Source organism: Chrysochloris asiatica, unplaced genomic scaffold, assembly GCF_000296735.1.
Source record: "Chrysochloris asiatica unplaced genomic scaffold, ChrAsi1.0 scaffold00084, whole genome shotgun sequence".
Taxonomy (NCBI): Eukaryota; Metazoa; Chordata; class Mammalia; order Afrosoricida; family Chrysochloridae; genus Chrysochloris; species Chrysochloris asiatica.
Window position 1 is genome coordinate 3097486 of NW_006408602.1, and position 13253 is coordinate 3110738.

Genomic DNA, 13253 nt, shown 5'->3' on the forward strand with positions numbered 1-13253 from the left:
CGATTGGTGAGTTTGAACCACTGACCTTGTAGTTCAAACTGACCTTGAGGTCCAGTGCATTATTCTGCAGCACCACACCAGGACTCCATATTTTAAGTTGTTGTTGTTTTTAAATACCATGGAGTCAGTTCCTACTCATAATGACCCTGCACAGGATTTCCAAGGATGTAAATCTTTATGGGAGCAGAAAGTCTCACCTTTCTCCTGTGGAACAGCTGGTAGTTTCAAACTTCCGACCTTGAGGTTAGCAGCAGGTTCGTAACCACTACGCTATCACAAAATAGATATCACAAAAATTTGAAGGCCTTCCATAAATACGAAAATCAAGGGGTGGCCTGCTTACAATGTTCTTTCCTTAGTTTTTTACAGAGATCTGCAGCTCAGCTATCAATCTCAAATATCAGAAGTATTGACTGGTTGGACTTGGCTGAAGCTTCAGTCACTGAAATCTGACATTATTTCATATGTATGAAAATGGGGTTTTAGATACTCAGTAAAATTAATAAATTACTATTACTTGTTTACAGTCTCATTCCCAAAATAAGAATCATGAGAACTAGTCAAGCACCAAACAAACAAACCAAAAACCAAACCTTTTTCTGACTCATAATGACCCTATAGAACTGCTCCAGAGGGTTTCCTAAACAGGCTGTAATATTTAGGAGGAGCTTGGTAAAGCAGTAGGTAAGCGTTGGACTGATAACCCAAAAGTTGCTGTTGTTGTTGTTGTTGTTAAGTGCCATTAAGTCGGTTCTGACTCATCGTGACCCTGTATAGGATTTCCAAGGAGCAGCTGATGAGTTTGAAGTACCAACCTAGTGGTTCAAATTGACCTTGAGGTAAAATGTTTATCCTACAGCACCACACAAGGACTCCAAAGGTAGGCAATTGGAATTCACTAGCCACTCCCTACAAATAAAGGATGAGACACTATGCTTACATAATTAATTACAGCCTGGGAAACTCTATGAGGCAGTTCTTCTTTGTCCAAAGGCATCATTATGCATCAAAATTGACTTAATGGTAGGGAAAGATTGCCACATCTTTCTCGAATGGAGTGATTTCAGCTAGCAGCCTAGCACTAGCCACTATGGACCAAAGCTCCTTTAGTTCTTTAGTCCCCGTTTTATGAATAATGGATGCAAACTACAGGTGAAGAGTTGTTTAAGGGCCAAACCACTCAGTATCAAACTGAATTATTCATTGAAAATGGTTTTGGGAGATATGATTTTATTCAATGATGAAGGAGCATCTAAATTACTTTAATCCTTAACTCAAAGGAGCTCTAATGATGCTGTGGTCAAGAACTATGGCTGCTAACCAAAAGATTTGGGGGTTTGGTTTAACCCTTAACTACTTGGCACCTAACAACAACAACAACTACATTGTAAAGAATCCTTAGTGGTATAGTAAGTTAAGTATACTGGGTTTCTAACCTCAAAGTTGGCGATTCGTACCTACCAGTCACTCTGCCAGAGAAAAAAGTCTCAGAAGCTGTAGAAGTAGCTCCACTCTGTCCTATAGGGTTGTTTCCGAATCAGTTCCATGGCAGTGGGTCATGGGTACTACGCTGTTGTTATATACCATCAAATTGATTCAACTCATAGCAACACTATACAACAGAGTAGAAGTGTTCCACAGAAAATCCTAGGTGGAGTCCCGGTGTGGTGCTATAAGGATAAGCACTGGGTGGCAAGGTCAGTTTGAACTCACCACCTGCTCCTCAGAAATCCTGTATATAGATGCCTGCTATGAGTCAGCACTGACTTGAGAGCATTTGACAATAACAACAGTCTTCATGGCAGCAGATAACCCACTTGTTTTTCCTGGGAACAACTCTTGGACTTGAATTGCTGACCTTTAGGATAGCAGCCCACACTTACCTAATGCACCACCAGAATTCCATTGTTGTTGTTGTTAAGTGCTGTTGAGTTGGTTCCGACTCATAGCCACCCTTAATGGCTGGTGGGTTTGAACAGCTGACTTTGCGATCCAGTGCTTTATCCTACAGTGTCAACACCAGAATTTCTTAAGGCAACATAAAACCCAAACCCATCACCCTCCTATTGATTCTGAATCATAGCAATTCCTTATACAGACACAGACTGCCACACCTTCCTCCCATTTAGGGGTTGGTGGGTTCAAATTGTCGACTTTTTGGTTAGTAGTTAAGCACCTTAACCACTATGCCACCAAAGTTCCTTGTAACTACTACACAGGTCCATGTTATAATTATTGTTCCCAGAGGAAGACACACACTGTTTACCAACTTTGAGAGTTACAGTACTAAATGAAAAATGTCAACCAATCTCAACAATAGTTCTCCAAAGAGCATTTAATCCTCTAGATTCTTGGGGAATAGGTGTAGTTGAAAAAGTACTACCCATGAACCACTAAAGTCATGTTTTATATATAAGATGTTGTTGTTGTTGTTAAGTGCCATCAAGTCAATTCTGACCCATAGTGACCCTGTATAGGGTTTCCATGGAGTAGCAGGTGAGCTTGAACTGCCGACCAACATTGCAGTTCAAATGGCTCTACGGTCTGGTTCATTAACCCACAGTGCCATACCAGGACTCCATGTTGTTGTTGTTAGGTTGCCATCAAGTCGGTACCGACTCATAGCAACCTTATGCACAGCAGAAAGAAACACTGTCCGATCCTGGACCAATCTCACTATTTTTGCCATGCTTGAGTCCATCGATGCTGCCACTTGGCTAATCCATCTCGTTGGGGGTCTTCCTCTTTTTCTCTGACCCACCACCTTACCAACCATGATATCCTTCTCTATCGACTGCTCCCTCCTGACAATATGTCCGAACTATGAGAGACGAAGATTGGCCATCTTGCCCTCCAAGGAGCACTCTGGCTGCACTTCTTCCAAAACGCATCTATTGGTTCTTTTGGCAGCCCGTGGCACTTTCAATATTCTCCTCCAACACCATATCTCAAAAGCATCAATTCTTCTATGGTCTTCCTTATTCACTGTCCAGCATTCACATGCATATGAGGTTATTGAAAATACCATGACTTGGGTCATGCGTACCTTAGTCCTCAAGCTGACATCTCTGCTCTTCAAGGCCTAAAAAAGGCTTGTGCAGCAGATTTGCCTAATGCAATACATCGTTTGATTTCTTGACTGCTGTTTCCATGAGTGTTGATAGTCGATCCAAGAAGAAGGAAGTCCTTGACAACTTCAATCTTTTCTCCGTTGATAAGAATGTTGTTTCTTGGTCCAATGGTGAGGATTTTGTTTTCTTTACATTGAGATGCAACCCATACCAAAGGCTGTGGTCTTTGTATCAGTAAATATTTTAAGTCTTCTTCACTTTCAGCAAACAAGGTTGTATAATCTGAATATCACAGGTTGTTAATAAGTCTTCCTCCAGTCCTGATACCACGTTTTTCTTCATAGAACCTAGCTTCTCAGATTATTTGCTCAGCATACAGGTTGAATAAGTATGGTGAAAGAATACAGCCCTGTCGCACACCTTTCTTAATTTTAAACCATTCAGTGTTACCATGTTCTGTTTAAACAACTGCCTCTTGGTCAAGGTACAGATTCCTCATGAGCACAATTAAGTGTTCTGGAATACTCATACTTCGCAATGTTGTCCATAGCTTGTCAGGATCCACACAATCAAAAGCCTTTGCATGGTCAATGAAGCACAGGTAAACATATTTCTGATAGCCTCTGCTTTCAGCCAAGATCCATTAGACATCAGCAATGATATCCCTCATTCCACGGACTCCTCTAAATCTGGCTTGAACCTCGGGAGGTTCTTTGTCAATGTATGCCTGCAGCCATTTCTGCATTACCTTTTGTAAAATTTTACTTGCATGGGATATCAAAAAGATTGTCCAATGATTTTCACATTCCACTGGGTCATCTCTCTTTGGAATGGGCACAAATATGGATCGCTTCCAATAAGTTGGTAAGATAGTTGTCTTCCAAATTTCTTGCAGAGATGAGTGAGTGACTCCTGTGCTGCCTCACTTTCTTGAAATATTTGTATTTTTATTCCATTAATTCCTGGTGCCGTGTTCTTTGCCAATTCCTTCAATGCGCCTTGGACTTCCTCCTTCAGTAGCATTGGCCACTCATAGTAACCCTATATAGGATTTCTGAGAACCAACTGGAGGATTTGAACCACCAACCTTGCAGTGATGTGTTGTTGCTAAGTGCCAACAAGTTGGTGTAGCTACACAGAGAGAGAAAAAAACCTTCATGATCTACAGATATTAAATGTTTTGCCCTAAGGATAATATTTAGAAACTTACGATGAGAAGTAGGATATTATGTGGATTTTAGGATGTTTGTTGCTAATTGTCGATTTTTAACTTTATAGAAAGTTTTTACTGTTTTTAGTTATAGTCATTGGTGTATAATTACTATTGGATAAATATGGGACTGCAAATCCCAAGGTTGACTGTTCAAGCCCTCCATTTGCTCCTTGGAAACCCTATACCCGGTCCCTATGTGTCAGAACTAACTCAATGGCACTTAACAACAACAGTTTACTTATATAATAAAAGTTATACATTTTAGTGTACAGTTCTATGAACAGTTCTGTAAGTTCTGACAAATGCATTGAATTGCATAACCCTTACCAAAGCCAATAACAAAACACATCCATCACCCGCTACAAAAACAAACAAACAAAAAACTATGTGACTTTTTGTAGTCAAAACCTCCTTTCAAAACCATTGCCTGTCAACTCCTAATCTGTTTCTGACCCATTGTTTTGCCTTTTTGAGTTGTTGTTGTTAAATGCCTTGACAATTTTTCCAACTCATAGCTACCCTGTATAGGATTTCTGAGGAACAGTTGGTGGATTTGAACTGCTGACCTTGTGATAAGCAGCCCAGTGCTTATCCTGGCACATCAGTAATCCAGAATGTCATATAAATGGAATTGTAGTCTTTGAGACTGGTTTTTTTTCACTCAACATAATCACTACCTTTGAGATTTCATGTCTTTGAATGTATTCAATAGTTCATTTTCTTTTATAATTGAGTTGCATTCCATTTTTGGATGTACCACAGTTTTTATGTCTATTCACGAGCTGAAGGACATTTGGATTATTTCCAGTTTGGGGCTATTAGAAATAAAGCTGCAATAGACTTTCATGTACAACTTTTTCTTTGTTTGTTTCATATCTTTTGATTCAATTATCAAAGAGTGGGAAGACTGAGTTTTCTGAAAAGTTGTTGTTTTTCACAGTAGTTGTACTAGTTTGCTTTCTCACTAACAATGTTTGAGTCTCACTTTCAAAACCAAACCCAACTGCTGTCAAGTCGATCCCAACTCATAGTGACCCTGTATGGAGTTTTCAAGGCTGTAAATCACTATGGAAACAGAAAGCCTCATCTTTCTTCTGAAGAGTCACTGGTGAGTTTGAACCTCTGACCTTGGAGTTAGCAGTCCAGTGCTGAACCTACAAAACTTTTTTATTTTATATTTGAACCATTTTAACAGGGGTACTGGTGTGGCATGGTGGGCTAATGTGCTGGACTGCAAAGTTGTTTGAGCCACACAGTCAGTGGTTCAAGCTCACCAGTTGCTCCTTGGAAACCCTATACAGTGTCTCTATGGGTTGGAATCGACTCGATGGCACTTAACAACAACAATAACAACAAGTGTGTGCAGTTCTGGTGTGGCATTGTAGGATCAGCACTGGCCTGTGAATCACATGGTTGGCAGTTCAAACCCACCAGTTGCTCCTCCAAAATCCTATATACGGTTGCCATGAGTAGAAACCGACTCAACATCACTTAACAACAAATGTGTATTGGTATCTCATTTTGCATTGTGTTGCTACAGGATAATGCACTGGACCTCAAGGTCAGTTTGAACTGCAAGGTTAACAGTTCAAACCTACCAGGAGGTTCTCAGAGACTCTATACAGGGTCCCTATGAGTCAGAACCTACTCATACAACTCAACAGCATTTAACAAGAAAAACAATGACAAATTAGGAAGTCCTGATGTGGCACTGTAGGACAAGCATAGACTGCTTGACACATGGTTAATGGATCAAACTCACCAACCACTCCTTGGAAACCCTGTTGCTATGAGTCGGAAGCACTCGATAGCATTTAACAACAATCACAAATGACAAATGACATTTAGACAATATATATAAGCTTCATGTGCTTATTTGCCCTCTAAACTTCTCCTAAGGAGCTCTGGTATCATAGTGGTTATGAATTAGGCTGCAAACCTCAGGGTCAGCAGTTCGAAACTACCAGCTGTTCCGCAGGAGAAAGATGAGGCTTTCTACTCCTGTAAAGATTTACAGCCTTGGAAACCCTGTACAGGGTTGCTATGAGTCGGAACTGACTCCAAGGCTCTTAACAACAACAACATATTTCTCCTTGATGAAATGTGTAGTCAAATCTTATTCTGGATTTTAAAATTGGGTGTTCAATTTATTATTATTGTGTTTTGAGTATCTTTTTTATATTCTAGAAAGTAGTTTCTTATAAGAGTCCTGATATGGTTGGTGTTGTAAGATAAGCACTGGATTGCTAACCATAAGGTCAGAAGTTCAAACCCACCAGTTACTCCATGGAAACCTTATATCATGAGTTATTATGAGTCAGAACTGATTCCACAGCATTTAACAACAGTTCCTTATAAGAGACATAAGCTGAAAATATTTTTGCCTAGTCTATGGCTTTTAAATTTGCTAGGAATCTTATATTGCTGTGGGTTAATGCTCTGGACTGCAAAGTCAGTTTGAACCTCAAGATCAGTGGTTCAAGCTCACCAGCCACTCCTTGGAAATCCTATACAAGGTCACTATGGATCAGAACCAACTTGATAGCACTCAACAACAACAACAACAATGGCTTTTAATTTTGATTAGTAAAATTCATCAGACTTTATGGATAAACTTTTTGTTGTATGGGACATGCTTTTGATGCTGTATCTCAGAAAACTGCCAAACCCAAGAACACAAAAATACTCTGTTTTCTTTTAGAAATGTTTATGTTTTTGGTTTTACATTGAGGTCTATTACCTAGTTGAAGTTAGTTTCTAAGATTTATATAAAGTATAGATTAAGAGTGTTATAAGGTATTGTTTGTTTTTTTTTATGTAGATGTCTAATTGCTCCTCACCATTTGTTTAAAAGTCTATGCTGGACTTCCAGTTTCAGTTCTGAGAGTTAAAAACTTACAAGTCATCACTCTTATTTCCTTACAACAACAACAAAAAGAAAAATCTCTGCACAAACTGAAAGCAAATGTCATTTCTTATGACCAGCAGAGAATTGAAGTTACAGGGCAAACCATCACCCCAAAACCTACAGAGCTAGATAAATACAGAGAATCTCTGCCATGATCTTTTTATCTGGAGAAGAAGTCACTAGACTACAAACTGGGATCGCATAACTGCTGACTTTGACAAATTACTAGAAAATTGTGGCTTCTACATCCAGAACCCCCACCAAATTCTCTTAGAAATACACCAGGAAGTAATAGGGCATTGGGGTTAGAAGGCTTTGTTGAGCATATGTAGTTAAGTGGTCCTCTGTACATCTTCTAGGATAGTTTTTCCATTTCTCTTACTTGGGATTTTAGTGTTTACTTTTGCATTTATAGTTGCTTTTTATTATTGAGGATGCCAAAAAAATTGGAGCATTAACTGTGCTTATTTGGTTGACAACTATAGGCTAAAGCTGCAGGCAATCACCAGCTATAATTAAATTATTTTTGAGATATGTAAGATGTAAACCTTAAAACTGAGTTTCTGGCATAAGTGAAATGGGGTGGCTCCAGGCCTACATTAAAATTCCATTCTGAAGTAAACTGGAATCTTCATTTCTACTCTTCTTAAGAGATGATTCAGCCTCTTTGTAAGTCTTTGACTACTTGTAAGACAAAGTCAGGATTTCTAACTTGGAAGAGGAATTGTCTGTTGAAGGTATCTGTTAAGAATATTTACTTAGCTTTGTTTAAAAAGAATGACTTGCCCAATCACATCCCCATAGCCTAAGAACTTGAATTCGAATCCATAAGTTTAAGATGGAACCTACTGTTGTCTCACAGCTCTGAAAACAAAGTGAAGCAAAAAACAGTTAACCCAGTCTCGGTTATGATTTACTGATGCCCCTCAAATTAGATTTTATTCACTAAAATCTTCACTTCATTCCTGTGTCTCTGTAAATCTGCAAAGCATAGCTTGTTACTTTAAGATTGGATGAAACTCAGGCTGCAGTTGTGACAGACATTGACTTAATTATCCTTGATAGCACGTCTTGTTAAACAAACCTCAGGATGTAACAAATTCCAAACAATAATTGATGTTAAAAAGTCTAAGATCATAGTTTATCAGACCCTTATAATTTTTTGACATGCTTTCCTCTCCCATTTCTGCGCATGTCAAATACAGTGCTGTTTCTGATTTCACCTGATAAAAATGCTCTCTCTCGCTCTCTTTCTCTACAATTCAGGGCACACTGCTGCCTTTTTAATATGTGTTCATTCATGTTTCTCCCCATTGTGCAAAATGTTTTGCTCTTTTATTATCTTTCCATAAAATCCTTTGGTTCAATTTCTAGTTACAACAGGTGGATAAAGAAAAATAGAAGTATAAACTACCATATCAGAATTCATAAAGCACCAGTAGTAGTTTTAAGAAACTTAGTAAATTAAATTGAAAATAAGAACCCACTATTAATGAAAGTGGAGTCTTGGTGTGGCGCTGTGAGTTAATTCGCCAGACTGCAAAGCCATTTGAACTACAAGCTCGGTGGTTCAAGCTTACCAGTTGCTCCTTGGAAACCCTATGGAGGGTCGCTATGGGTCAGAACCGACTCAACCGCACTTCACAACAGCAACAATTAATGGAAGTAGTAGTATTGCGTTAGGCAAATCTACTACACAAGACCTTTTTAAAGTGTTGAAGAGCAAAGATGTCAGCTTGAGGACTAAAGTACTCCAGACCTAAGCTATTGTATTTAAAATAACCTCATATGCATGTGAAAGCTGGACAGTGAATAAGGAAGACCACAGAAGAATTGCTGCTTTGAGTGATGGTGTTGGAGGAGAGTATTGAAAGTGCCATGGGCTGCCAAAAGAACCAAGAGATCCATGTTGGAAGAAGTACAATCAGAGTGCTTCTTGGGGCACTGGATGGCCAAACTTCATCTCTTATACTTCGGACATATTGTCAGGAGGGACCTGTCACTGGAGAAGGATATCATGTTTGGTAAGGTGGGGCATCAGAGAAAAAGAGGAAGACCCCAGCATGATGGATTGGCAAAGTGACAACCTCAATGGGCTCAAGCATGGCAAGAATTGTGAGGTTGACCCAGGACCTGGCAGTGTTTTGTTCTGTTGTACATAAGGTCACTGAGTCGGTACTGACTCAATGGCACATAACAACAACAACAACAACAACCATTTCCCTGATTCTAGGCATCTCAGCCTATGCCATTGGTAGCAATCAACTTCAGAAGGACTGCAGTAGAATGGTCAGAATAAGTGCTCTGGAATCAAACTGTTAGCTTTGATTACCTAAAGTGTATCATTATTTAAGAGCCTGGGAGTCACTGTAGGATAAGCACAGTTAACTACAAATTGGGTGTTCAAATCTACTAGCCACATTTTTAAAATAAGTGTAGGCCATCTGCTCCTATAAGATGTATAGCCTCAGAAACACTTTACCTGGTCATTATCAGTTTGAATTGACTCCATGAGAGTAGGTTTGGTTTTGGTTGGTATCATTTTATAATCATACCTGATACATTAGATTGTTAAGTAGATTAAGTAAGTTATTAATTTTATGTATTTTGATTAATGGCTGGAATCTAGTAAACACTGTAGGTATGAAGGTATTCTTCTTATTATTATTGTTTTGGGCATCAAATCACATCTATTCTTTCTGTCATTTTTCTAGGACCCTCTTAGACAATTTCTAAAGTACTAATGTAAAGTATTCAACATAATATATTCATGAATTTAAATGACTTGAAGTGTGATTCCCATCCAAACAATGTACCTTTACTTTGACATGAGGTTTATAGAACTAGAAAAGTCTTAACTAAAAGTGTTGTTAATGGCTTTTTGCTACCCTGATGAAGAAGATACCTTTAAGAAAATGAGCCTTTGAGCCCTGCTACATAGAGTAGGTGAATACCCCAAACTTAGTTTCTAGAGTACTTTCTAATTAGATTTTTCAAACTGCCAAGTCTTCCTTTCCCCTCATACAACAAAATCTTAGTTTGAAAATGTTCAAGCATACAGCAAAATTGATGTAATTTTAGAGTCCTTATTCTTACCACCTAGAAGTTACACTGTCAGTTTTTGTTTCTGTTTCCCCTTCTTTATTATGTGTATCACTAGATTTAGTCAAATTTCCTGGCTTAAAATTGCATCTCTGTGGTGAATTTCTTAAACTCCTTAAATATATTTTCTTTATCTGTAAAATGTAAACAATAATATGGATCTCAAAATGTTGCTGTTTGTAAAAAATGAACACCAAATCACTCCTCCCACAACTCTCTCTACCCAGCTGGGTTCAGTAATTCATTGCAATGGTTACACAGAACTCAAAGACAATATTCACAGTAGTGGGTTTTACTAGGGAAGCTAACATGTAACAGTTTGTAATCACAAATGTTCAAGGCATATTTGTGCCAGACAACTGCGAATGAATGCCCACAGGACACACCACTCCTCAGCCTGAAGGCATTTGGCTCCACCTCTGTGGGTCAGCAAAATTAGCTCCCTCACGTAACTGCCTGGGGGCACCCCATTCTACAAGGAAGCTTCCTGCCCAAAGCTTTACTTGCTTCATGGGCTAGGAAGTCCACAGCTCTGTCTCATGCTCGGTTTCTTGATTCTTTGTTCTTCTGCTGCTCCTCTGCAGGTGTCCAGTATTCTGTTCCTTCGGATATCAGGGTCCTAAAGACATGTTCTGCTCTGGGCTCTTCTTCATTGATGGTAGTGAGATCCCCCTTCCTGCTTCTGAGAAGGCTCATTTTAAACCCATGTTAGAGTTTCAAGTTTTTACAATTACAATGAACTCTGCTAACATCCATTGATTAATCATGTCATCCTGTCTGTATCTTCTCCCACATTCTCTTACCCATACCCAGTAGGGCAGAAGCCTTGTTTGTTGAGAGTTATGAAACTATGGCTAGAAGACACATTAGATAATTTGTTATACCACACTGCTGAAGAAGAACCTTCTAGGTGCATAGTAGGCACTCAATAAATGTTAATTCTTTCCTTCGTGTTTCAAAATTTTGCATTATTTGTCTTAGTTCTTTTTGAAATAGCTATGCTTAAAAATAGTGGTCTTTATCTAGTATATTCTACTTTCAAATCCATAATAAAAATGGACACAATGGATTTGAACAATCATTTTGGAATATAGTTGTTGTGGTGGTGGTTAAGGGCTGTCAAGTTTGTTCCGTCTCATAGCAACCCTATATAGAAACAGCTGGTGGGTTTGAACTACCAACCTTGTGGCTCAAACTGACCTTGCAGCAATGCATTAGGAGTCCATTTACTTGGTTGTATACTTCATGGCCTTCATGCATTCCATTGAACTTTCTGGGTTCTACCTTCCATCTCAAGAAACAACTTTACTTAAATAGTAATATGTTTTAATTCCTCTATTTTATTTTCTTGGCTGACAATTGACTTTTTTTTTTTTTTGTCCTTTTGTTTCAGTATTTGAAATATATTGCGTTTGTTAATTTTTATGTTTGGCATCTTTTTGGTTACCTGTACTACTCTTTCTATCTTCTATTTCTGCTTTACTTTTCCCCTCACCCATTTATGTATGTGTATCTGGGCTTGTCAGTATCTGAAAACTTATTTTCACCCAATTACCATTGCTTGTTTTTGCCCCAAAAATTTCTTTTTCACACTGTTTTTTGATCTTATTCATGAATTCAATCGTGAATTTGTGAATACAATCAGGAAGCATTTAAGTTATTTTTCTGCCTGGATCATTTTTCCATGTGGAAGACAGTAGGCATTCCTTCAATCAATCAAGCTACTCTGTGTGCATTTATATCTTATTCTTACTGGTTTTGTTGCACCATTGTACTATTCTTATTCAAGCTCCTTCCATGTTTACAAGATTACTTTGTTGAAAGATATTTTTATCAGTGAAAGTGTCATTCTCTATTTCAGTTTTCTTTATTTCTTATTTATATAGCTTTCTCATGCACCTGCATTTACCCGACCAATTTTTCACCGCGCTGTGGGTTAATGAACCAGACTGCAAAGCCATTTGAACTGCAAGGTCAGCGGTTCAGGCTTACCAGCTGCTCCTCAGAAGCCCTATACAGGGTCGCTATGGGTCAGAACCAACTCGACAGCACATCACAACAACAACAACATTCTTCACCTTAACTTATCCACTGTTCACTCATTTTCTTTATACAAACATTTTAAAAACAAACCATTGAACTCAAATAGCTATTAACTATCCTATCATTAATGCTGTTGTTTTTGTTAGGTGCCATCAAGTCGGTACCAACTCATAGGGACCTTATGCACAGCAGAACAAAACACTTCCCAGTCCTGGGCCAACCTCACTATTGTTGCCACACTTGAGCCCATTGATGCTGCCACTCTGCCAATCCATTTCACTGGGAGTCTTCCTCTTTCTCTGACCCTCCACCCTACCAAACATGATATCCTTCTCCAATGACTGGCCATTCCTGACAATATGTTTGAAGTATAAGAGATGAAGTTTGGCCATCCTGGCCTCCAAGGAGCACTCTGGCTGCACTTCTTCCCACACAGATCTGTTGGTTCTTTTGGCAGCCCATGGCACTTTCAATATTCTACTCTAACACCATAACTCAAAAGCATCAATTTTTCTACGGTCTTCCTTATTTACTGTCCAAGTTCTGCATGCATATAAGTTTATTAAAAATAACATGACTTGGATCAGGCACACCTTAGTCCTCAAGCTGACATCTTTGCTCTTCAACACCTAAAAAAGGTTTTGTGCAGCAGATTTGGCCAATGTAATATGTCATTTGATTTCTTGACTGCTGCTTCATGAATGCTGATAGTTGGTTCAAGAAGAATGAAGTCCTTGGCAATTTCAATCTTTTCTCAGCTGATGAGAATGTTGTTTATTGGTCCAGTGGTGAGGATTTTTGTTTTATTTACATTGAGATACAATCCATACCAAAGGCTGTGGTCTTTGATCTTCATCAGTAAGTATTTTAAGTCCTCTTCACTTTCAGCAAGGAATACTGTATCATCTGCATATTG